General features: G+C 45.8%; 1 long non-coding RNA gene across 1 annotated transcript in view; it reads left to right on the plus strand.

Moving 5' to 3' along the window:
- Positions 1–25,805, plus strand: part of LOC310676367 — a 50,574-nt gene extending 24,769 nt beyond the window's left edge. The window contains exons 2-3 of the long non-coding RNA XR_014510498.1: positions 23,014–23,100; positions 25,539–25,805. This is a non-coding gene — a long non-coding RNA (uncharacterized lncRNA). The remainder of the gene's footprint in view (positions 1–23,013; positions 23,101–25,538) is intronic.
- The last annotated feature ends 300 nt before the right edge of the window (positions 25,806–26,105 follow it).

Raw genomic sequence — 26,105 nt, forward strand, 5'->3', positions numbered from 1 at the left:
GCCATTGTAATGCACTGTGCTAGATGCTGTGTGATTTTTAATTGCATTTTAATTGCTTCCAGCATTTCTTACATATTGTACTTTATTCCATTCGAATTCTAATATACTAAAATACAATAAAAAAACACAAAAGAAGCAAGAATGCAATTAAAAACCAGTAAAAAATATTTAACGATATAGATCTGCTGGCCTGCCGTCTTCAGCCGCAAATTCACAGGTGCATCGTGGGCCATGCCTGGATTTATCTTGTTTATTATTTATTTATTACAGTTATAGCCTGCTTTTCTGCCAGGGCATCTGAGGTGCTTTACAAATTTAATGCTAAAACAAAGAAATGGTAAAGAATGTAAATTTGGGGATGTTGGTGGTAGAGGCAGTCAAGCAGAGGCAGGAAATGATGTTGTCTGACTGCCTCCTCAACTCATTTTCTCTTCCCATGGGATGAATGTCATGGAAGACTTTCCCCCAAAAAATTGATTTGAGCATTGTGGAATTGTACTGGGCAACCAAGTCACATTTTGTGGTCAAGTCCTTATTCCATACAGGATCTTTTCGCAGGGGCAGACCTTGGTAATGTGCCGCCCTATAAGAGGACAACATTTGATGCCCTTCCCAAACTGAGCTTTGGGAAGGAGGTATGAGGCTCTGACTGGGTCCTCGAGCCCTTCTACCTCCTTCCCAAAGCTCAGGAAGCACTTCCCCAGTTTTAGGAAAGAGGCAGGAGAACTCCAGGGCCCTGTCAGAGCCCTCATGCCTCCTTCTCGATGCCAGTCAAGCACAGCCAGTGAGGCTCACACTGCCTTAAATCCCCCTATGCTTTTCGTTCTTCATTCATTCTTGCAGACAGGCCCTACTTTGACAACCACTTATATAATATCCAGGGCTTTTTTTTCCAGCCAAAAATCGCTGGAACTCAGTTCGGGCCTCTCTCAGGTGGGCACCAGTGCCATTATAAGAGAACAAGGCAGGCACTCATGGTGAGTTCTGGCACCCTTTTTTCTAAAAAAATAGCACTGATAATATCTATAACTGGGTTGCACACAAGGCTTCCACAGCCAGAAGGCATCTCATGCTCGTATTGCGTGAAACTCTAAATCCAAAGATGTTCTTCCACTTGAAAAAGAACTTGCCAAATCTCATGCACAAGCAGAAGACTGCTCTAGAAACTACATCTTCTAATATTCTGCAGCCTCACGTCTTGTGCCAGCTGCTGCCCAAACATTTGTAGTACTGTGTTAGCAGCTATTTTTGTTAAGACTCCAACCCATACGAAATAAATCCTCAAGTCAAACTGAATGTTACGCTGTTTCTCCTGAGCAGAGAAGCTGTGGTAGCAATATTTGATGGAGAAAAGACTTGGAGTACTTCAACATCCTTCTCACATTAATTTCTTTGAGATGGCGTACTGCACACTGGCACGGGAGTCCGCAGATGTTCCTAGCCACAAAACATTTACTGGATTGCCTATTCACAAATATTGGTTGCCAGACATTTGTGGCACTTTCTTCAATAGCCTGGGAATATTTTCCACTTTACAATAGCTTCCTTATGTGCTTGCCTGAAGCCAATTCTTACTCACCATGTAAAAGGCTGCTTGCAGCAAGCTTGGAGTTTTTGTCACTTCTGCATGGGTGATTAAATGAATTCAACTCCCACATCACAAGATCCATATTTAGCCTATCTTGGAAAAGTTTAGTTTTCTGTAATTTTCCAAGACATGTTAAATATCTTTCACTATTTATGTCCCTATCCAGAAGATTCAACTATGACAGATAAAAGTCCTTTGGTAGTGACTATTCCTTATGAATCAGTTTACATGCTACATATCAGTGCAGAATGAATAAATACCTCACACACTACCCCTTCAGAGTACTTTTTATGTATATTCCCAATTAATATAAACTGAGTCATTTCTATTGCATTTCTATGCCACCTTTCCAACAAGAAACTCAAAGTGACAAACATGGCTCTTCGTCTCCACATTTTATCCCACAACAATCTTGTGACGTAGGTAGTCCAAAATCACCCAGTGAGCTTAATGACTGCATGGGGAATTGATCCCTGATCTTCCAAATCCTACCTACCACATTAACCATTATGCAACACTCTCTTAGAAAAGGAGCAGCTTCCTAACCCCTTGTGTATATCAAATATACATGCTAGTCTTGTATCAGTGGAAACTTCATCCTCATGCAATCAGGCTAATGAACTGAAGCCCGTTGCTTTAGTCAGTAGTACTTGCCTCTGTATGCCCTGATATGTGGTACTGCATCTTTAAACGTTAATTGGTAGAACAAAATATTTGCATTTATTTAAACATTTGTCGTTTCCCTCCTTGTTTATTTTTGATAAGCGTACTGAGCGGAAATACATAAATTCCTAAGGACGGAAGCATAGGAGGTGATTTTTCACCTTATGAACCCTGTGAAAGGTTATGACACAAGGAATTTCCAAAAGTGAAATCCTTGCATCAGAGATGGGGAAACCTATTGCCTTCCGGACATTGTTGGATTCCAAACCTCAGTCGCCCCCAGCCAGTGGTTGAGAATGATGACAACTGGAGTCCAGCAACTCTGGGAGACATATGTGCTTTATAAGGTGCTATTGAGAACCTCAGCTCTGAACCAAACCTTTTCATCTTCTTAGAATCGATACACTGAAATTCAGCACTGCAAGCTAGCCACTTAAGAAAGCTAATGATATCACATACACAGAAAACAGCAGTGCCAACCTAACGTTGAGACCTTGTATCTGTAGCATTTGAAAATAGCACAGTCTGGTTTGGATCTACTCTGTACTGTGCAATTCAATTTGTTATTTGGGTACAAAGCTAAACTGTTAAATCCAAAGCTCTGTTCTCCTGCAAGGGCAGATCTCACCATTTTGGGGTGGGAAACCAGAAATCTCATTTCTTCTCCTGGTTTCTATTATTAATGATTTTATCGTTAGCCATCATTTTGAAAACTGGTGGCATGGCTAAGAAACCTTCCAAAAATTCAAAGAAATCAGTCCGTCGGATATCATGTGAGGTGATTTTTACCCTCATTATAAATACCTGAGAAAGTCACAGGTGTTTTTCTTCACTATCTTTCCCACCCTCTGTGAAGAAAAGAGACAGAGATGATTTTAAATTGTTTGTTAGGAAAAAGAATGATTGGGAGAGAAGCAGGCCACACCAATAGTCTTCTTCTGCCATTTGTGCCCTACTCTAACAGAGATAACTCAGAGGACAATGACAACCCACAGGAAGAAAAACTCCTGTTTTATTTACTCTACCATCCCCACCCCAAAACCACTGTGATAGAAGTGCCCTCAGACACAATTCACTGTGATTGAAAGCTAGACATGTCTGTCAAAATGATTCTCCCTCCACCTTAGTCCTCTCCCCTCTACACCCCTCCTCTCTGCTCTTTACCCCTTCGTCTCTCAAGCTCTGGGTGTTTTTCCAGGCAGCTTGGTTTCATTTCTCAGAAAATAAAGGGGGTGGAATAAAGGTCATTTAGCTTTTTGGGAAAACCTGAAACCATGAGGTAACTTGGAAGTTCGGAGTCCTTGATCTCTCTTGCTAATGGTGTGATCCAGTTCAGGGATGCGAGATCATGACTTGAATCACCCCAATGCGCCTTGTCATTCAGGGTCACACAGAGCTGATGGAGACCCCCAACATATCCACCATATTTTATCATATACTGTTAAATTCAAATTCCGTTCTCCAGCATCATAAGATTTCCTCTCTAGGACAAAGCTAATAATTGTACAGAGGTGTGCATCCTGGTTCAAGACATCTTCAGAACTGGAGCATATTCTGGTTATAACTTTGGTCCTCAGCAAAGTCTAGATGGTCAAGGCTTTCATTATTGTCTTTTCCCCGAGTTTAGAGTGGTACTTACTCATGCAGCAAACTGATGCTGACATCTGCAAAAAGAATTTCATAGAGAATTTTTTTTTTGCAAGCTGACACTGCCTTTTTCCTTCAGACCTACAATATGTGCTTTCATTGTTCCCATACCAACTTATGAATATGTTGATGCCTTTCTCCCTCTCCCTCTCTCTCCTATTTTTTTTTAAAAGCTCCCATCTGAGTTCTGTTCATCACAGATGTTTAGAAACACAGCTGTCCATCTACAGTGGTTCTGCATGAAAGACCATGGCTGTTGAGTACAAAAGAGGGGATTCAAGCAGATATGCACTATAAATAGATAGCATTGTCTGCCTCCTCATTTTCCACTACAGTCCTAAATTTTGGCATCGGAAAATGTACTACAGTGTCAAAGCAGTTTGTACCTCTTCCTTGCTCGGCATCGTAAAAATTGAAATACGAACCAAATCAGGGTTGTTGTTATTGTTTCGTGACCAATTAATCAAAACGTGTGTTCCCTCTATACCAAGAAGAAGATGGTCATTCTTCAATAGCCATAAATAGCAAGTACACAGGATTTTTTTTTTACGCATATGCACGAAACACACTGGTGAAGTTCAGCAACAACCTCAATTTGAAAATCAATTTGTCCTTGAATTTGCTTCAGACAAGTTTCTAATTAATAAGTGACTTTTGTACTTAAAAAAAAAAAGTCTTAAGTCATGACTATCCATGATCACAAATCTGTTCTAAAGGAGAGAGTGGAAGAGATGGGATCCTTATGTTTTCTGTCAGTTGCATCCAATTCTGGCCTGATGAACCACAATAAGGTTGCAGGATAAGAAACGTTGTATTATTACGTTAAAATGGCAAGTGAGCAAACTAGACTATATGTAGCCCATCTGAATCCTGGAATTTTGGATTTTTTTCCTTTTGCTTCATTTGAATCTACTTTCCGTCAATTTCACTGAATAGCCAAAGTTCCAACATTATGCAAGACTGAATAAAGCTCTCGCCATCTGCATTCACCAACCTATCCATAATTTAAGAAACTTCTATCGTATTCCCTCTTAAGGCATATTGTCCCTCAACTAAGAAGCCCCAAACATTACACCCTTTCTTCAAAGGATAGGAGTAGTCTACCTTCTGTTGTCTATGCACCGGTAACTTCTAGGTTAGATTGCTGCAAAGTGTTATATGTAGGGTGACCTTTCAGTGTGTTTTGGAAGCTCCAGCTGGTTCCAAATTCATTGGCCAGATTGCTGACAAGGACAAGGCAATCTAAGCATGAAACACTAATATTGGCATGACTGCATTGGCTACCATTGTTGAGCTATCAAGCCTTAGGTGGCTCAGGACACCAATAACTCAAGGACTGTCTTTTCCCATAACAGTCAACCCAAACCTTGCATTTGTCATCAGAGGACCTTCTCCATGTGTCCCTTCTGAGGTAGGTGCGGAGGCTGCCAATGAAAGAGCAGGCCTTCTCGGTGGTGACTCCTTGTTTGTGGTGTGCTCTCCCCAGGGAGGCAGCCTTGGTGTCATCATCATCTGTATTTAGGCAGACAAAAACATTTTAAGGGCTTTGGCCCCTTGATTTGGAGGGTATTTTGGCATCACCCCCTTGGCATCACATTTGTTGACTGCCACCGGACCAAAGAAACAGAAAACACATTTCACTTTGTCGTATTATCACTCATTCAAATGCGAACCATGAGTTTTCAACAACTATTACGCTGTTCCTTTATATTCCTAACATAGGGGTTAGGGTCCATTGGCATTGGACGTTTCTCCCTTTAGCAATACTAACTCTATACAGTGGTGCCCCGCAAGACGAATGCCTCGCAAGATGGAAAACCTGCAAGACGAAAGGGTTTTCCGTCTGCAGAGGCTCTTCAGAAGACGAATTTCCCTATGGGCTTGCTTCGCAAGACGAAAATTGACGAAAATTTTCGGGGGGGTTTTCCGCTCCAAAACCCCTTTTTCTGAATCGCTAAGCTGCTAAAAGCATTTTAGCAGCAAAACCGCTAATCCCCCAAGCCTTAAAAAGCCATTCTTAGCCCTTAAAATGTCAATAGCGCTAATAGCGCTACTCCATCAATGGGCTTGCTTCGCAAGACGAAAAAACCGCAAGACGAAAAGACTCGCGGAACGGATTCTTTTCGTCTTGCGAGGCACCACTGTATAACAAAGTAGTTTATTCCAAATCATAGTCTTGCTGCACTGAGGATAATAATACTGTTCAAATCTTTATACCACTTTTCTTGAAAAAAATTGCTTTGACTTGAGCATTTTCAGATCTAGTAACATATAGATCCCTCCCCCCAAAAAAACCCCTCTAACTAGTGCTGTTACTTATCACTTATGGTAGCTCCGCCCCCCAAGTGTTATTGCTTTCTATCTATGTCTAACAGTTTGGGCCAATGTTGTTGGATTACGTCTCCTATCATGCCTGACCACTGGCCATGCTGGCTGATGGAAGTTGGAGTCTGAAACATCTAGAGGCTATTCATGCATGTTTACTCAGAAGTAAATGCTATTGTGTTTAATGAGACTTGTTTCAGTGAAGCATAGGAGTAACCAGTGCTTTTTTTCTTAAAAAAAAGTGTTTAGGGGTACTCTCATTTTCCTACTCATATTGAAATACTGCCCCTCAATGAGGCCAAACTTAGATTCACAAAATGTTTAGGGGTATGCGTACCCCTGCGTAACCCCAGAAAAATAGCACTGGGAGTAACACGGCAGCATGGAACATATTGCAGTATATATAGGGATCACAACCAGAATGCGTTAATTGAAGCTATTCATAGAGTGGAAGATGATAGCTAGCTCCTCATCTCCTAATAGCTCAGGAGTAAATTGCCAATTGTTGATCAAGTTATTAATGTGACGTATATCCTATATCGTTTTCCTTTACCATGCCCTTATAATCAAGTGATGGTAAGGGAGTTATTCCAGGAGATTGCTTCTGTCGAAATACTTCCAAGTTTTTAAAATGGCTGATACCTGAGTATCTTTACGTATCTGTCAGGGGTTCAGGAGCAGAGTCACAGGAGAGGGAGGAAATGGAGAGCGAGGGGGAGGAGTCCGAAGGAAATGTCAGCGATGACAGCAGTCCGAGGTCTCTGAGTCTCTCCAGTGATTCGGAGGATTCACAGAAAGGGGCCCCCATAGTCAGGGCAAGGGGAGTGCCCAGGGGGACACCTCGGGAAGAAGGGGCCAGAGGGGACTCAGAGAGTAGCAGCTGGAAATCCGGACCAGCGTCCCCCCCAGAGTGCAGTAGGGGGGAGGAGTCCCAGGCATCGGGATCAGGTGGCGCGCGGGCAGAGGGAGAACGTGAGGCAGGAGTGACCACACCCTCGTCAGGGAGCGAGGAAACGGTCATCAGGAAAGTTAAACGCGCGCGCGCGCCAAGTTCAAATGTACAGGAGGGCGGCAAGGTGGGCAGCCCGGGTAGGGAGCCAGGTCCCAAAGCCCGCCGAAGACAGGGGGAGGAGTCAGAGGGGTCAACGTCTGCGTCAGAAGAGTCCAGGAGGGAGGAGACCCCGGGGGGTAGTAGGACCCAGAGGAAGAGAGAGAGAAGGAAGAGGTGGAGTAAGATTAGAGTCTTAAACTGGTGCACAGGAGGCGGAGACTCAGACGGAGCTTCGCCGGTCTAGACTCCAGACGTAGAGCTGGGACGCTGAGGCTTGGAAATGGAAACTATTCTTCAATAAAGACTTTGATACTTTACTACCGGCTAGCGTTGGTCCTTGGTGAGCTGGGACCAGGAGCCAGCTCTGACAGTATCTCTTTCTGCAATTTGTTATCCCAGCATGTCTTAAAGGCATTCTGCATGACAATTGTTCCAGTAAGACCGCCTTATCGATATTACACTGATGCACAGTAGCTGCCAAATTGGCAGCGTGATCATTGCATCAGGAATATGTAACTGGATTCCACAATGTGGTTCAAGATGTTCAGTGCTTTTTTCTGGTGGTACTCAATGATACCAGCAACTCCACACCCACCCACCCGCCATCTTGCTCTCGCCCAGGTAAGCAACCTTAGGAGCACAACCTTGAGTATCAGAAGTCAGTAGCATGTGCTGCTCTTCTAATCTCTTTCTATCCCTATGCACCATGGAGGCGTACACTTCATGCCAGACACCACCACACCACAGTCAACAACAACAACAACAATAAAAATAATAGAGAAATCACTACAGTTCCCAGGATTTATGGGGGAGAGAGGCTACAAAGAGGATGGCACTAGTCACTCAGCCACATTTGCTGCAAGATGTCTTCTGAGAATATAATCCTCCCAACTTGTAGCAAGTGTAGGGTTTTATGGTGGCCCATTGGGAGAGAAAGACTCTATGTCTCGGCATACACAGGGAGGATAGTGCAGAATACGTGGAAGGAATTGGGTAGAGCGGTGTGGAGGGTGAGGAGAACTGACAGGGGGGAAAGCTGATGCGTTGGCAGGACGGAGGTAGAAAGTTTGCTGCTTCGTGGTGAGTTCTGGCACCATTTTTCCTAGAATAAAGGCACTGAAGATATTCATGTCTTGTTTCCTTTCCATATAAAAGTTTAATGCTGTTTTCAGTTGTTGTTTTTTGCTGGTTTTGCAAGATAGGTCGGGGGACTGTGACTGAATGTGCGGAAAACAAAAATAATGGCTTTTCAATAAAAGTCATTTTGACTCTATTTCTTCATCCTGTCTGTGATCCACAGAGATCCGTTCTGCAGAACCCTTTTGCAGACTCTGATAACTGTGCATAATTGATATTTACCATTATTTCAAACTCTATAGCTGTGCATTTATTTATATGTGCCTTCCAATTTAGCTGTATAATCTGGTTTGCAAACTAATTCCTGGAGACATGTGTTTGATTTCTCAATGTGGCTACTTTATTTTTTTCAAGCTGAATAGGTTTAAGCTACAGATTGCTTTCAAACAAGAGAGAATTTGAGGTAATTGTGTAGATCATTTAGTGCCACATTTGAAGCCATGACTCCAGCAGCAGGAGTATTTTCGAGGCAATATAATCCACTTAATCCAAGGTGCTGCCGAGTTTCTACTTCTCATGGATTTATCTCTTTTAAATTTAGGCATAAGATTGTGGGCATTGGATCCAACTAAGTTCTCGTCAAAGTAGACCCTTTGGACTTAATGGACCTAACTGAGTCACATCCATTGATACTTGGAATATGACGAATGTTGAATACAAGCCATCCTGTTGTAATACTATACATCTGTATACACTTGTAGAGGAGAAAGTCCCACTGAACTCAGTAGGACTTAATCAAATATATCTGTTTATCTTTGTGACCTCCTGTAGTCTATTTTATGAAGCAGACAATGCTCTTGGCAGGACTGGAGATGTAGTTGAGCATAGTTGAAACACCCCAAGTTTAGAAATACATTGAAGCGACTAAAATTCAGTTAGATGCCCCCTCCTGTTATCAATATATTATTTATATTGCAACCTAAGCAGGACACGTGGATGAAATTAAAATGGGATGCTGTGCACCCAGTTATTTGTTTCAGATGCACCGCACTTCATTTACAATTGTTCCACTGCTTACTGTCAGGGGCATCAACTGCTAGGGGCTGAATCCCTTTGTTAGTGTGGGGGTGAGCCCCTGCAATGAAGGAGCGTCTCCACCCCCATCGTTCTGCCCAGATACTGAGGTCCAGTGCTGAGGGCCTTCTGGCGGTTCCCTCCCTGCGAGAAGTGAGCTTACAGGGAACCAAGCAGAGGGCATTCTCGGTAGTGGCACCCACCCTGTGGAACGCCCTCCCACCAAAGAAAAAAACAACTACCAGACTTTTAGAAGACATCTGAAGGCAGCCCTGTTTAAGTAAAAGGTAAAGGGACCCCTGACCATTAGGTCCAGTCGTGGCCAACTCTGGGGTTGCGGTGCTCATCTCGCTTTATTGGCCAGTTTTCTGGGTCATGTGGCCAGCATGACTAAGCTGCTTCTGGCAAACCAGAGCAGTGCATGGAAACGCCATTTACCTTCCTGCTGGAGCAGTACCTAGTTATCTACTTGCACTTTGATGTGCTTTCGAACTGCTAGGTTGGCAGGGACCGAACAATGGGAGCTCACCCGTGACAGGGATTCAAACCACCGACCTTCTGATCTGCAAGTCCTAGGCTCTGTGACTTAACCCACATGTTTAATAGGTTATTGTATTTTAGTGTTCTGTTGGAAGCCGCCCAGAGTGGCTGGGGAAACCCAGCCAGATGGGTGGGGTATAAATAAATTGTTGTTGTTGTTGTTGTTGTTGTTGTTGTTGTTGTTGTTGTTGTTAATCTGTGCATCACAGTGTTGCCCAGGACGGCTAGACGTAACACAGTTGCATGAGCCAGGAACACAGTGGCTCCTCCTTCTCTTTCTGCTGTGGAGGCGAAGCAGGCCTAGGCCCATAGCAGCGGCAGGAGAGGAACTGCCAGCCATGGAGGCCAAGCTGCCGTATGACGCCTGCATGACATCCTGCTTGGGAGCTTCCAAGTGATGTCTGATTGGCCACTTCGAGAAAGAGATGCTAAATTAGGTGGGCCTTTTGTATGATCCTGCACAGCTTTAGTTTTTTATGTCCTCTTCCATGACTGTGCATAGAAATGCACCATCTTGCTTGTTGATATAGATATAGATAAAGTTGTGACTGAACTTTCTACATTATACAACTATGCGCAGACAGACAGATCTGTCCTTCAGAACTCTGTGGAAATGGTTTCTCAACAGTCTGCACCCCTCTTTCCAGGCACACAAACTGGGCTGGAATCTACACACATATTAAAAAAAACCCCGCTGTGGAAATGGCTTTTTTAAAAAGTTTTGAAAAATACATTGAATTTTGCATAGCTCACTGTTGCCACCTAGTGTCACATTTCTATATTTCACTTTACAAGACATTTAAAATGCTTTGTTTTCAGCTGTGTGGCTGAGTCCTAAGACGACCATTTCAATTAATTTCGCCGAGGAAGGAGAAATTCTCCCACAATTGTTTCAGGGTGGTGCTCACCAGGAACAGTGACAGTAGCACAGCTTCTTTTTTGTAGTTTGCTTTTCTTTTTTTGCTGCCTCTACAAGTGAAAGCGGTAATGACCACAGGGGCAGCTGGCTAGAATTTTGCATTCCTCACAATGCCCTGGACCTAGCAGGGAAGAGGAAGGGAGGGAAAGCCACTAACAAACACAATATGGTAGGAAACCTTCAAAGAAAATCTGCAAAGTATCCTTTTTTTTTCTAAGGTGGGGAGGGGGGTCCATATATTTTCTCAAATAGAAGTCTTCAGGAATTTTCTTTTGCCTCAGCTCAGTTCTGTGATTGCGTGGCAATAACCCGCCCCCTCCCACATGAGTGGAAAATAAAGACACGGACACCAGAGTTAAGGTTAATGGGCGTAAATGGCCACAACTTTATTGATTACAGGTAAGAGAGGTATTGGCTTTAGGCATTGGCCCTAACGACTATCCGGTCTGACCGGGAAGGGTTAAACACCAGCAGGGGGAGCCCCCCGAGATGTACATCCGTAGGCGCCCCCCCAGGGGTTACCGCTCGGGGGCGCGCTTTAGGCCCTAGCCTCCGTAGGTTTCGGACGAGGCGACGCCCCTCGGAGTCCTTTAACGAACTACCCTTCGTTATATGGGGAGGTGATGGCGCTCCTCCCCCCAACCACATTTGCATGACAATACCCCTGCCAATGCCTAACCGCCAAAACCGGGAAGTTGTGACGTTTTGCTACGAGGTAGGCGAAAAAACCAAGAGGCTTCAAAACATAGCCAATTAGCCTAATGGAAAAACTCCTACCAGGCCCCTTGCGGCGACCAGCCGAAGCCCATAGCAAAGTCCATGGCAAGCCTAAAGGGAGGGTGGGCGGGAAACGATCTGCTGCTGCGAGGCGAAAGGGGCGAGCCGTGGGCTGCCCCGGCCTTAAATGGGCTTAAGCACCGCCCCCTGAGCCAGCCGATTGGCTGGCCAGGGGAAACCTAAGGTAATAAGGGGAAATCCCAGGGAATCCCGCGGGGCTGACTAGCCCCGCGATGATGTTGTCGAGGGCGTGAGCCCGCAACCCCACCCCCTCCTCTAGATCGGGAGTGGCTTTGCGTGGCAATAACCCGCCCCCTCCCACATGAGTGGAAAATAAAGACACGGACACCAGAGTTAAGGTTAATGGGCGTAAATGGCCACAACTTTATTGATTACAGGTAAGAGAGGTATTGGCTTTAGGCATTGGCCCTAACGACTATCCGGTCTGACCGGGAAGGGTTAAACACCAGCAGGGGGAGCCCCCCGAGATGTACATCCGTAGGCGCCCCCCCAGGGGTTACCGCTCGGGGGCGCGCTTTAGGCCCTAGCCTCCGTAGGTTTCGGACGAGGCGACGCCCCTCGGAGTCCTTTAACGAACTACCCTTCGTTATATGGGGAGGTGATGGCGCTCCTCCCCCCAACCACATTTGCATGACAATACCCCTGCCAATGCCTAACCGCCACCGAGCTGAAGCTCGCCGCCAATACCTTCATACCTGTAACCAATCCCTGACCCCCTGCGCGATATCAGCCAACCACCAGTCATTGCCCTCATCGGACAAATGCACGCCATCCCCACGGTAGAGCGCCTCATTGCTGAACCGAATACCCGGGTGGGTGATAACCCGACCACCCATAGCAATCACTTTCCGAGCCACAGAACGCTCCAAAAGCCTTCTGGCCTTACTGACAGCCACCTGGCTCGTGGCGTCCCGCCACCAACGCCTCTCAAGCAGGGATGACCATAAGAGAGTCATCGCCGGGTGTGAGCTCTGCAATTCACTCAGATCGTTAACAATGTTCCACATGAGATCGACCCCGTTTCTGTAAGCCAAGTCGTTCTCGCCTAATTGCACAACGAGTGCGTCCGGTGCACCCCCTGCCGCAATTCTGCTGGACACCATCGGAAGGAATTCCTCCCAACGCATACCCCGACGGGCCACCCAAGTGATGTCGACCTCAAACTTGCCAGGGGGGAGTAACTTGGCCCGCCACCCAGTGGCGTTCGCCCTCCGCCTGGCCCAATGGACGATGCTATGCCCCACGATCCAAAGGCGCACCGATCCAGCACCTGAAACAATAAAGCAAGAAACCGGGTAAGGGGGAAGCATGAAAAAAGGGGGAGAAGGGGGATTAACGTTACTTCCTAATGTACCCCTTATAAGCGCTCGACTTCCAACGACCGAGATCCATTATGCGTTCTGCTGGCAACCCCATGTGCATAGCTGTGGTAGCGGCACCAATGCGAAAGGAATGCGCAGCAAACTCATCGGGCGGGAGTCCGATGGCCGCGATCGCGCTGCGCATCACTCTTGTGAACTGATGTTTAGAAAGACTGGACCCATCCGCGTGAATGAAGAAAGGACCCCCAAGTTTGGGCCTCAGGACCAGGTATTTCCTGGCGTCCTTCACCGGGCAGGGGCCCGCCCTTAGGGTCGCTTGCAAACGAATAGAGGCCCCTCTGCCTAGCTGGTCGGTCTTGGAGCTGCGGATTTTCAGTAAAACCTCACCATTTCCCACAGAGACATCCTCTAGGCGGAGGCCCTTAGGGATGCCACCCGGCTGCTCCTCAAAAACAACCTCACTTATGCGCAGCGCGCCGAAAAAGGCGAAGGAAAATGCTGCCGAAAATAATCTAGCCTCGTAAGCCGACCAGCAGATGGCTCTAAGCTTCGTGCGAATCTCGGTGAGTAAGGCTAAGGTTATAGGTTTCCTACCATCCTGGCTAGGAGGCTGGGCCCTGCGCCAACCCTCGAGCATTTTCCTCACCACAAAATGTGCACATGGGTCAACCGAAAACAGGGTTTTGGAAAAGAATGAGATTGCAGCGGATTGGATATTGAGTGTCTTGGGGGCCCGGCCAAGGTCACGAAGATAAACCAGGTACTCTATGACCTCAGCCTGCCCTGGAGCCCTGCCTATTTTGAACAACCCCTTCTTTTGGCGAAATGCTGTGAAGTCCATCCACGCCTTGCTATAGGATCTCAAAGTTGACGGTGCGATAGCAGACAATACTCCCTTCAAGGCTTCTCGCTGCCAATACTCCAGAGGTGCTCCGGAAACGGTTGCGGCTGCTGCTGCGCATCCGGCGCTAACATGCGAAAGCGATCCATCTGGAAGCGAGACAGGGCGTCCGCGATATTATTATCGACACCAGGTACAAATTTAGCAGAGGCATGCAAGTTTAGCTGAAGGCATGATAGCACGAAAAACCTTAAGAGGGAAGCCACCCTGGAGGAGCGGGAAGATTGTCTATTCAGGACCGACACCACAGCTTGATTATCAGTCCAGAAGCACACCCTGTGGTTTCTGAAATGCTCAGCCCACAAGTGAATTGCCACCACTATGGGGAAGAACTCCAGGAAGGTTAAGTCCCTGAGTATGGGTTTGCCTTGCCAGCTGGGGGGCCAACGCTGTGCACACCACTGCCCCCTAAAATAAACCCCAAAGCCCAAGGAACCCGCAGCGTCTGAGTGTACCTGGAAATCGGTCTGTAGGGCTATGTGATCTTGCCAAAGGGAAATGCCGTTGTAACCATCAAGGAAATGAAGCCAGATCTGGAGATCCGCCTTTACGGACTTGGGGAGGCGCACCCTGTGGTGTGGCGATCTCAAGCCCGCCGAGAGCTTAGCTAGCCGCCTACAGAAGGGGCGCCCTGGTGAGACCACCCGACATGCAAAGTTAAGATGACCTAGGAGGGACTGGATTTGCCTGAGGGTGACTTTTCTAAGGGGTAAGAGCTGAGAAATGATTTCCCTAAGGGTGACCAGTTTATCCGCGGGCAGCTGGGAAGCCTGGGCCACGGTGTCGATCTCAATACCCAGGTACGTCAAGGTGGTGACAGGCCCCTCGGTCTTATCCCCGGCAAGGGGTACGCCCAGTTCTTCCGCCAAGGCCTTGAAGGCCTGCAATAAGGCCGAGCATTCGGATGCGCTGCTTGCCACCATAAGAAAATCATCCAGGTAATGACTTATGCCCCCGACGCCAGTTCTAAATTTAAAGGCCCACTCGATGAAAGAGCTGAAGGCCTCAAAGGCGGCACAGGCAATGGAGCATCCCATAGGCATTGCCTTGTCAATGAAGTAAAGATCCATGAATTTGAAACCCAACCAGCGATAGTCCCTTGGATGAACTGGGAGGAGGCGGAATGCGGACTCAATGTCGCACTTCGCCAAGAATGCACCCTTACCACACCCACGGACCAATTTTACCGCCTGATCAAACGAAGCATACTTCACAGTGCATAGCTCCTGAGGTATAGCGTCGTTAACTGAGGCTCCCTTGGGATAGGAGAGGTTATGAATCATTCGGAATTCCCCAGGGGCCTTCTTAGGGACTATGCCCAGCGGTGAGATGTGCAGTTGTTCTAAAGGGGGTACCGCGAAAGGACCCGCAACTCTGCCGGCCGAAATCTCCTTCTGGATCTTTTTTAGGGCGATGTCCGGCCTCTCGAGTACCGATTTTTGATTCGGGGGGCAGTTAGAATTGGGGTGGACTGCCACCGGGATTCTAAAGCCTTGTGAAAAGCCGTTCTCAAGCAACCGGGCCGCCTGTCTGTCAGGGTAATGTGCCAAAAGGGACCTAAGGGTGTGAAGCCTAATAGGGGAGGGGGCCAGGTTTAACGAAGGGTTGGTAGCCGAGCTCCATTGTGGCGGGTGCTGGTAAGCCTCAGTAGCAGTTCCCCGCTGCGCCACGGGAGGTGTTAGGAGCATTCGCGGGGGCTCCCTGATTATTTTGTTGAGGGTGCCCCCTGCCCCCACGAAAGGGCTGCTGCCTGTTTTTGTAGCATGAAGTGGCCGGGTGGCCGCCCAAGCATTTATCACATTCATGCAGATACTTACAGGCGGTGCGCTGACAGGTACCCTTGTTATAATCCCAACATTGCCTGCGACGCTTGGGATCCGGCTTACCGACTTTTGCAACATCGTGGGTTTTCTTCTCGATGTTGGGCCCCACATGCTCCAACCACTGATTGTTATCCTTCTGATCCCAACGAGTGGACGACAGCTGCGAGGCGTTCCTTCGAAAATCCTCGTCATAGGCTATGGCCGCCTCATCACCGGCTAACTCCCTGGCCCTTCGCACGTGGGCCAGGTAGGATGCCAGATGCATCCCCCGCTTAGGATAGCCCCCCAGCACTATCCCCATGAAGACTTGATACCCGTTAAGCCAATTTTCAAAAGTGCGCTCCACCCTGGGGGATCTGTACCTCTTCCTGCCCTGATACCTCCTTTTCTCTCCTTTACCTTTCGTTTGGACTGGGGGCAAGAGGGAAAACATATCCACATAGTCGCCATTGAGGATTTTATTCCTCTTCCTCTTAGATAGGTGACCACCTATGATGAAATCGGTTGGGGCGTGAGTGGACCTCTTAGTGTCCTCCAGGAGGGCCCCATCTTTCCACTCGAGTGTCCCATTAAATTTTTTCCGATGGGAATTGGCCCGCCTCTCATGGACCCACAAGGGGGCTCCCGTTTCCTCCCCTTCACCCCAATAAGTTTCCATGGGAACATCGCTATCACTGTCAGAAGAAGACGTACCTGTGATATCCTCTGAGTCTGAAGTATCCCTCCTTCTGCTCTTCTTGGAGACGTGCTTCCTCTTAGATTTTCGCTTACCCCCACCGGATGTGCGGTCTCGGCGGTCAGGGTCGTCGACTGGTTCCACTGCCTGCTGCGGCGGCAGGTCCTCCTCTGAAGAGGGCGCTTCTGATAAAGACTGCTGAGGCTCCTGGAAAACACTAGGTACACCAATAGCCTCCCGGGCCGCCCCCCGGGTAGCAGATTGCGATGACTTGGGTTTTCCGGCGGTAGCCCTTGGCTTCTGGGGTGCAGCCCTAGCCCTCTGGGTCGCAGGCCTGTCCTTCTGGGCCCGAGCGGTTTGCAGGCGTGTTTGAGGGCGATTGGGGGGACCTCCTCCCTGATGGGTTGCACCCCCGGTGGAGGTAGAGGGCCTTACAAGGTCCTGTTGACTAGAAGGGGTGTCAGGAATACAGTCCTGAGATAACTCAACTATGGCTGCCGAAGAGGCCGATTGGGGCCCGCACTGCGCATAAAAATTTTGGATTGCGGAAAAAAGCTGAACTAGCGCTTGTGGGTTACCCTGCGCTGCGGGAAGTAAGGCCCCATTCACCTGATTCGACCTAGATGCACCCCTGTTTGCCATGTCAACAATAAAGCAAGAACGACGGTAAGCGATAACGCAGTGCTACCTCTCAGCGGAAGCAGCAGGAGAATTTGGATTTGATACACCGCACTATCCCTGCCTCGAATATGCTTACGTTACTTAGTGTAGGAGAGAGAAGAGTTTGGATTTGATAAACCACTCTATCGCTGCTTCAGGTGGTTCAAATTGGATGTAAAATCCGGACACCGAGATTTCTCTCCCTTGTTATTGTAATAATGTCAAATATATAAGTAATTTTATTTATTTATTTATTTATCTATCTAAAGTATGGTATGATGTGTATTTATTTATTTATTTATTTATTTTTAATATTTATTTATTTATTTATTTATTTATTTTCTTATTTATTTATTTATTTATTTATTTATTTTTATTAGTATTCGCCTCTTATTTGTTCCCTTGCCCTATCAATTAAAAGTTTTATTTCAACTCCCCCCCCCCTTTTTTTTTTTTTTTTAAATATATATATTTATTTATTTATCTGTTTAAGATCACGTCGTTGGTTATGCAGGTATGGCAGTAAAAATCCGCAGTGATATAGATAACGTTGGTCCCGACTAATGACCACTTAAAAATGCCCCGCGTTAACCGAAAAGGATGAATAAACGTTAGTAACGCGGTAGTAGGGAAGGGTGGTGCTCCGTTACGCTAAAACAGGCCGGCGCCGTTTTCCCTTAGTAAAGATGGCCGCCAGACAACAAAGAGGGCAAATCCAAGATGGCGGCGCCCTTTGCTAACACGAGGATGAATCCAAGATGGCGGCGCCCTTTGCCTCTCGAAAGATGGCTGCCACCACGTGACCCAGAAGTCCCACAAGGATGATGCTGAGATTTGCGCGCCGCTGCGTAACAGCCGCCGCGCTTCACCACCGACGCCACAAGCAATAAAAGTAAGCCGGCGCCCAGCAGGGAATCGCCGTGTGCAACCAGGTTCGCGCTCCACCACCAACACCGCAAGCAATAAAAGCGAGCCGGCGCCCCACGGGGAATCGCCGTGTACCACCAGGTTAGTCAGCCCCCACCGGGAGAGACGCCGATCCGAAGCGCAACGAAATTAAAATACCGCAGTGAGACAAAGGCAGCCCTCGCAGCCGCAGAGAAGGTGAAGGTGGGAAGGTGAACCAGGGAAGGTGAAGCTGGGAAGGTGAACCAGGTCAGTCAGCCCCCCACCGGGAGAAAAGCCGCTCCGCGGCGTAAGGAAATTAAAATACCACCGGCGAGACAAAGGCAGCGCTCGTAGCCCCAGAGACGGTGAAGCTGAAAGCAGGCAAATAACTAGGGACAGCCTGGCGCGCTACGGTCAATTTACACCCCCACCACGTGCGCTGTGCTGCCTGGGAGGGGAAGAGGGAGACGTAGCGGCTGACCGCGAGTGCGGGTACTACCTTAGCGAGCGCGGCGGCAGCGCACACGCGAGGCTCCGACCGATACCGGTGAGTCAGATGGATGCCGAGCGCTGGGCCGAATTCAAAGGCGACGGACGTAGCCGGTAGCGAGAGAGCTGGAGGTAGCCAGGAGGAGGTAGTAGTAAGCCAAAGCAAGTAGTAAGCCAAACGATCTGCTGCTGCGAGGCGAAAGGGGCGAGCCGTGGGCTGCCCCGGCCTTAAATGGGCTTAAGCACCGCCCCCTGAGCCAGCCGATTGGCTGGCCAGGGGAAACCTAAGGTAATAAGGGGAAATCCCAGGGAATCCCGCGGGGCTGACTAGCCCCGCGATGATGTTGTCGAGGGCGTGAGCCCGCAACCCCACCCCCTCCTCTAGATCGGGAGTGGCTTTCTCATCAATAAATATGAATTCTAAATATGGACTGATGGGCTTATTCATACAGCTGGATTGTTCAAATGGATTGCAACTATATTATTGCAAGTACTTTCTTGCAACTCCTGTGAGTGAGGAATAAGAAATGATGAGTCCTTCCTATGTCTATTTCTCTGTAAGTAATGAATGTCTACGGCAAGTATGAGGGGTTGCATGCTGCAAATATTCACTATTTCCCACTCTAGATAAATATCTAGCACGGTCAATAGGCTTGTGATCAGTTTTAACAGTGGGGGAGAAAACAATCAGTGATTCATTGTGCAAGATATTGTACTAATTAACAACATTTGATTCACATTGCGGTCTGGGCATTTAATCAGGGAACAAGATACAATAAATCCTAGTGACTGTTTTTGACTGGGGAACCTAGTGCAAAAACTAATTTGGTGTTTTTGAATGGGTAATCATGTACATTCCCATGCAGTTTTGCAACATTTTGATTTTTTTAAAAAAAGTTAAAATTTAATTCATATTTATTTATTAAATTTCTAGCTTGCCATTCCTCCCAATGGAGCCCAGGGGAGCATACAGTCCAATAGCAAAGCAATTTAAGCATTTAAAAAAATTACATTATGCCCTTCTATGCATTTTATAAGAAAACTACCTGCTCATTTCCTTACTATCTGAAATCCAAACATCTCTGTGCCACCTGCCTTAAGGAAGCTCTTGCACTGAACAAGGTACTTTTTAGTATGTGTATGCAAAGTGAAACAAGGATGGCAAATTATGAACATCCCAGGCATGCTAAAACCAACCCATGTTTGGAGAAAGATGCAAGGACATCATTAAGAAGAATGGAAATTTGGAGAGAGAGAAATTGAAAAGTTTCACATATGCCGCCATATTATGATGCTTTGGCATCGGACTGCAGAAGATCCAAAATCCACGGTCAGTATCTACATTTGTGCTGCAGATGTGACCAACCACTAAAAGAAAATGTGGTTTCACATCCATTTCTAATATATGTGTGCATAGGAGGTGAAAGAGAGAAGAGGGAGGATGTGTATTGTTTTGAAAGTGTATACAGAATGATAATATTTGACAAGATCGAGTGTAGCCTCAGAACAATCTGGGTGAGACTAGATGATCAAAACCAAAAACAAAGCGAAGAGAAAAATTCAATCAGCAGCTGTTGCAGACCCCCCCAGGACAATACGAAAAAATATTCATTGAGCAACAACTGAGTTGTTCAAAACCACACAGCACTTTCCCAGAGGGGACTTTAACTGTCCAAACATCTGTTGGATGACAAATAAAGCTACTGTAAATATGGATCAGCAAATAGATTCCTGGCCAAGAACAGGGGAGGAAAAAACAACCACGAACCCAGGAAAGAAATCCTAGTTGCTGTGTTTTGGAGAGAGCTGTTTTATAGCTCAGAGAAGGCAGTGCTGGTATTGCTTCTTAGGAAAGCAGGTTCAAAAGCATTGCTTTCCCTTAATGGTGGCAGCATGGCTGAGAATATATGAAGGCATCTAGCAAGCTTGCTTCAAGCAAGATGCAGAATGAAGGCACGGCAAAGATGCAACACAGATGGCAAGGAGGCACATATGAAGGAACCCAAGAGAGCTTTGGCGGAGTGCAGGAATTGGGAATCAAAGGATTTGGATGCCGGAAAGGTTTGCTAACCCATGCCCTGCCTGAGTTGTCTTTCTACTCGCAATCCAAGCATTACATGCATTCCTAAGTAATCCTACAGACTCACAGCAAATTCTTTCTCCAAGTGTGAATCCTTATGTATATGAACATTTTAAGTGCTGGCACGATTCATGCACAAGAGGAAGATATAAGCTTTTTTTTTTTTTTAAATCCATTCCTATTTAAGGCAGGTGCAGCCGGGGATCTCCCGCTTTTGCCGCCTACCAGCTATTGTTCTGGAGATGGAAGAGGGGAGGAAGCACCATCACCTGCCCCGCATATTGAAGGGTAGTCCGATAAAGGATTCCAGGGGGCGTGGCCCTGTCCGAAGCCTAGGGAGGTAAGGGCCTAAGGCATGCCCCCTGGGAAAGTTTCTAGTTGATATGAATCAGCAGGACTCACCCAATGGTGGTTAACCCTTCCCGGACTTCAAGCGGATGGGCTGAAGTTGGATATAGTTGGTTAAGCCAATACCGCTCATCCCCTGTGACCAATAAAGTTGTGGCCTTATTTAGCCCATTAACCTTAATAATTGTGTCATGTGTCTTTATTTCCACTGGGGGGGGGGCAGGGAACTCGCCACGCAACTGAGTGGTCCGGCAGAATAGAAGCAGCAGCTACAGAAATAGGTTTGGGAAGGGGGGAAATGGGCTTAGTAGTCCATGAGCTGGGAAGGGGGAAATCTAGGGAAATCCCATGGTGGGGGGTGGCAGGGGTTGGCAGCTGGATCAGAGGGGCAAAGTCCCTTCTCCTCCCCATGTCACTCTGTGTGTACACACACATACATTTGAAAGTGCTTCCTTAACACAGATAATTGAATTCTGTCATATTTATCCTTTGAGCCTTCCCACCAAGGTGGTTTCAAGAAGGACGGAGACGGGAAAGTGCCTTTTAAGGTATTACTGTATTACTTTTCAGTCTGCAGGGAACACTTACTGGGTTTTGCTATTGTCTTTCAGTTTAGAGAAATATTTACATGTGCAGAAAAAAAGAGCTCTCCAGCCTCACAGATAAGAACATTAATGCAACCACTTACATGCTAGATTTATGCATGTCTTTTGAAGCTCATGCCTATTATACTCAGTGTAAACACACATAAGATCTCCAGTGTATCTATTTTTTAATTTTTTAAAATTTAATTTACTTTAATTTTATTATTTTAATGCAGAATGGGCCCTTTTAGGGCTAACAATGTCTTGATTTCACTGGCAATATCCAGCATGAGGAGCTTCGTTTCTACAATTTTAGGATTTCTATCAAAGTAGGAGGATTTAGGCTGCAATCCTGTACATATGTAATTGCAAGCAGTGAGGTGGCCAAGCTTGCTTGTGATAGCAAATTGTACAGGCTGAACAAAAGGGGATTATCAGGAATTCCAAAAGTATATTTCCAAACTGGGTGAAAAGGCATTAAAATGACTAATGCAATTCAGTAAGTATAAAATGATGCACGTGGGGGCTAAATCCTGCCCCCCCCCCAATTTCATATTTACACTCATGATGTCTTAACCGGTGGTGACTGACTGGAAGGTGACATCAGGATCATAGTGGGTAGGTGATGGATGAAGATGTGGCCAAAGGGATAAGAGGAAAATTCCTGTTAGGGATGACTAGGAAAGGGGTTGAAAATGAAACTGAAAATATCATAATACTGAAAATGCTATGATGCAGCTGCACTTGGAATACTGTGTGTTGTATAGTACACCTGGAAAAGGGCGACTAAAATGGTCAGGAAAGTGAGGAAAGTCCTTTTGACAAAAAAAATGAACAGACGAACTTTTTAGTTTATTAACCTTTTTTCCTGGGCAATAGATAGATAGATGATGATATAGATAGATGATAGATAGATAGATAGATAGATAGATGATAGATAGATGATAGATAGATAGATAGATAGATAGATGATAGATAGATAGATAGATGATAGATAGATAGAAGGAGCATCAATAATGTTACAGGCTGCTGTGTTGAAGTCTGTACTTCAAAATAAATCAGGACAATACACAAGTAATAATACAAAAATAGTCATCAGGTGAAGTTCAACCCATAATTGTACTTCAGTACTAAATAGGCTTCCCCTGTTGGAAGCTGCTCCTCTTGGAAGAGAGCAAATCTTAGTTCTACACAAAAAAGCTAACATTTGATAAAGAACAATTAAGTTGCAGCAACATTTTTAACAGAAATGTACACTACATGTATAAAAAATAATCAAAAGTTGCACAACGCTCCTTGACATAGTGTGTCATTTCATGGGGTCAACAAGGGATTTCATCTCAAAATCCCATTTATGGTAGAGTCTGAATCTGAAGAGGAGAACCTTGCCGCACTCTTGGTTCCCATTAGAGCACAGCTTGCAGGAATCATGACGGAAATGTTCAGTTTTATAAAATACCCAATAAAGGCAAAAATAAGAAGTCTTTTTTAAAAATTTGGCCCCTGTGAAGCTGTATCTCATTAGAAACTAATGAAAGTGTATCTTTTTTATTATTTCAGTTGTTCTTGAGTGACTCCAACTTTCCCTGGTGTCTAGCCAATTGAATTCATCTCCGTGTGAATGTCTGCATTACTACAACCACTAAGGTGCGAATCCTTAACTCTGGAGGATCCTGATGTGCTTGAAGAAACTCTGTTCTCTTATTTGCTAAGGCAGGCACCTCCAAACTCGGCCTTCCAGCTGTTTAGGGACTACAATTCCCATCATCTCTGACCATTGGTCTTGTTAGCTAGGGATGATGGGAGTTGTAGTCCTCAAACAGCCGGAGGTCGGAATTTGGGGGTGCCTGTGCTAAGGAATGATCCTTTCAGGTACTGGGAGGTCTTGATTCCATGCAACACTAATTACCAGTACCTGAGATATTTCCTGGTGCAGCCACTAAGCTAGAAGTAGAGTTGTCGACCAGCCATATCTGGAGGGCGCTATATTGACCACCTCTGCATTAAGCATAGACCTTGATATCCTTGGTCATGCACCCAGGAGCTACCAATTCATTGTGGTGGTGCGTGAAGGCAAAGAACACAGGTTAATCCTTTGAGCTGAATAGCTTTTATTCTAATCCCTTCAGTATCTCCCATCTCTGTGAATCTTTCTGCCTTCCCCCTAATTTAGCTTTATATTTGGGTGCTTGGGAGGTGGTGGTGGTGCTGGAACAGGTTAGTTGCGATATTCCTCATGCAGGGTAAGGATTTACATTCCTTTTGTCAGCGAGTAAAAGGTTCCAAACATCTGCAATCAGAGCCCAGCAGCTTAACAGTTTCGTCCCTGCCCTGACCGCATAATTGTTAAATTGTGCATGTAAAATGGCTTCGGGATATTCTCTGCTACTTCCAGCAGGTTATCAGGGAAAACCTGCCAAAAAACATTGCGGTGTTTATATATCCTTTGGGTTAGGAACTCAAAGGTCAATAGTTGCCAAAAGCGTTTTTTTGCTGGGCAACTGCTACTTTTCTCAAGCTTCACAACCCGCCTCAGCCGCAGTGATCCTTATAATACACATAAACACACAAACGCACATCTTGCAGACCTTTCTGCTATGACCAAGCAATTTTGGTTTACTCAGGTATTCTATCCCTCTTTTTGCTCCAATTAATCATGATGATTAATTAGCTGCATAAGTGGATATTACATGCTGCTCCAGTCAGCTTACATCCTCTAACATTACTAGTCTATTTCTTTTGGCTATAAACATCCCCAGTGAAACTTATTTTTACATGTAACAATGCAAAGATATAATTACCTTTCATGGGGCACGATTCTCACAGTATATGCATAATGTATGTACTGTTTGTCGTTTTTGCTCTACAGGTAATTTATTGTTTAAAACGGGCACACGGAGGATGGCTGAGCATTCTCAGATGCTAGTCTAGTGCAAGTCTTGAAGTCCTCCGTCTTCAGGGAATCACTTCCACAGAGTTGTTTAGAAAGACAAACGCAAGACTTTCCCAAGTTAAATAAACGGAGAGCTCGTCTTTAAAGTACCGCCGGCTCTGTGTTCTAGGATTTATTTCTATTGAACTACTCGTGCAAGGGATAAAAACAACCTCCAGTTGTTGTTTTTTAAAGCACTTTTATCACCTGAAAACCTTTAATGTAAAAATAAATGGGTACAGAAAAGTTTTAGAAATCTCGGCATATTCCAGTTAGTACTGTGCACAAAATCTGTGGACACTGGAATGAGACAACTATTTATCCAGATTTGTGCAGGGGGGAGAGATACTATCCTGCTAATAGGCGTGTCTTCAGAATATGACAGAAATTCAGGTGTCTGACACACTTCGGTGGGGAGGGAATTACCCAACCTAGGAGCTGCCATAGATAAAGCTCTGTCCTGGGCTGCCACTTCCACCCCACACCTTTGAGGATGGTGAACCATCTGCTATCTTAACACCTAAGGGGGGGGTCTCTAGGGAAGGAGGCACTCTTTCATATATTTGGAGCCTAAATCTATAAGTGGCAACAGCAGCAAATGTGTTGGAGTGTAGCCATCATTTTGCATCCTCCCCAATGCCCAAGACTTAATGTTGTTCTGCAGTATTGGAATGGAGATGGTGTTCATCACAAAAGATGGTGGATATCATGCCCTCTGACATTTCTCCAGTAAAAATAGGGACGTCCCATTCCACAATGAAAATTTTACAATTTATACCCCACACATCTTATTGGGTTGCCCCAGCACTCTGGGCAGCTTCCAACATATATGAAAACATAATAAAACATTAAACGTATAGGATTGCCTTCAGAAGGTTCAGAGGTTGGATAACTCCATACCCTCCAACATTTCTCCAATGAAAATAGGGACATTTTAAGGTAAAGTGGGACATTCCGGATTCAAATCAGGGATGTCCCTGGAAAATAGGGACACTTGGAGGGTCTGGCATATATATTTTTGTCTTTCTCTTCTATCTGAACCAGGAGAAGCAGAGGAGGTGCCAAACCAATGTCTGCGGGGGAGTAATGGGCTGGTTGTTTCAAGTGTCTCTAACTTCAACACTTTTATTTTCTTTCTTTCTTTTGTTGTTAGGTGAAGACACATCTGTTCGTCCAGGCCTTTGGGGAGCCCTGAGGTGCATTGGATGCTGAGAGTAATCTGCATTTGCTGTTGCTGCTTTTTGGTTTTATCACTGTGATTTAATTTTATTGTGATTTATATTTTTCCACCTGTCTTTTTATCCATTTTCATATTGCTATTTTTCATGTATCTGTATTTTGAGCCCTGAGACACTGAAGCAGAGGGCAGATTGCAAATGATCTTAATGATGAAGTACAATAAAATATTTGGAGAAAAGTCTGCAAAGAGGCCTTCTTCTAAGGGTTTGAGGAAAAAGAAAAATCCCAGAACTTTTCTCAGAAAAACATCTTGACCCAGTTCTAATTTTAATCACAGATGCCTGAACTGTAACCCCTGCCATCCCCTCTTCTTTCCTGCAGTGTGGATTATGAATTTGAAGTGACATGAGTACAGTGGTACCTCGGGTTAAGTACTTAATTCGTTCCGGAGGTCTGTACTTAACCTGAATCTGTTCTTAACCCGAAGCTCCACTTTAGCTAATGGGGCCTCCTGCTGCTGCCGCACCACCGGAGCACGATT

The sequence above is a fragment of the Podarcis tiliguerta genome (assembly GCF_965153285.1).
Source record: "Podarcis tiliguerta genome assembly, chromosome: 4".
NCBI classification, from domain to species: domain Eukaryota; kingdom Metazoa; phylum Chordata; class Lepidosauria; order Squamata; family Lacertidae; genus Podarcis; species Podarcis tiliguerta.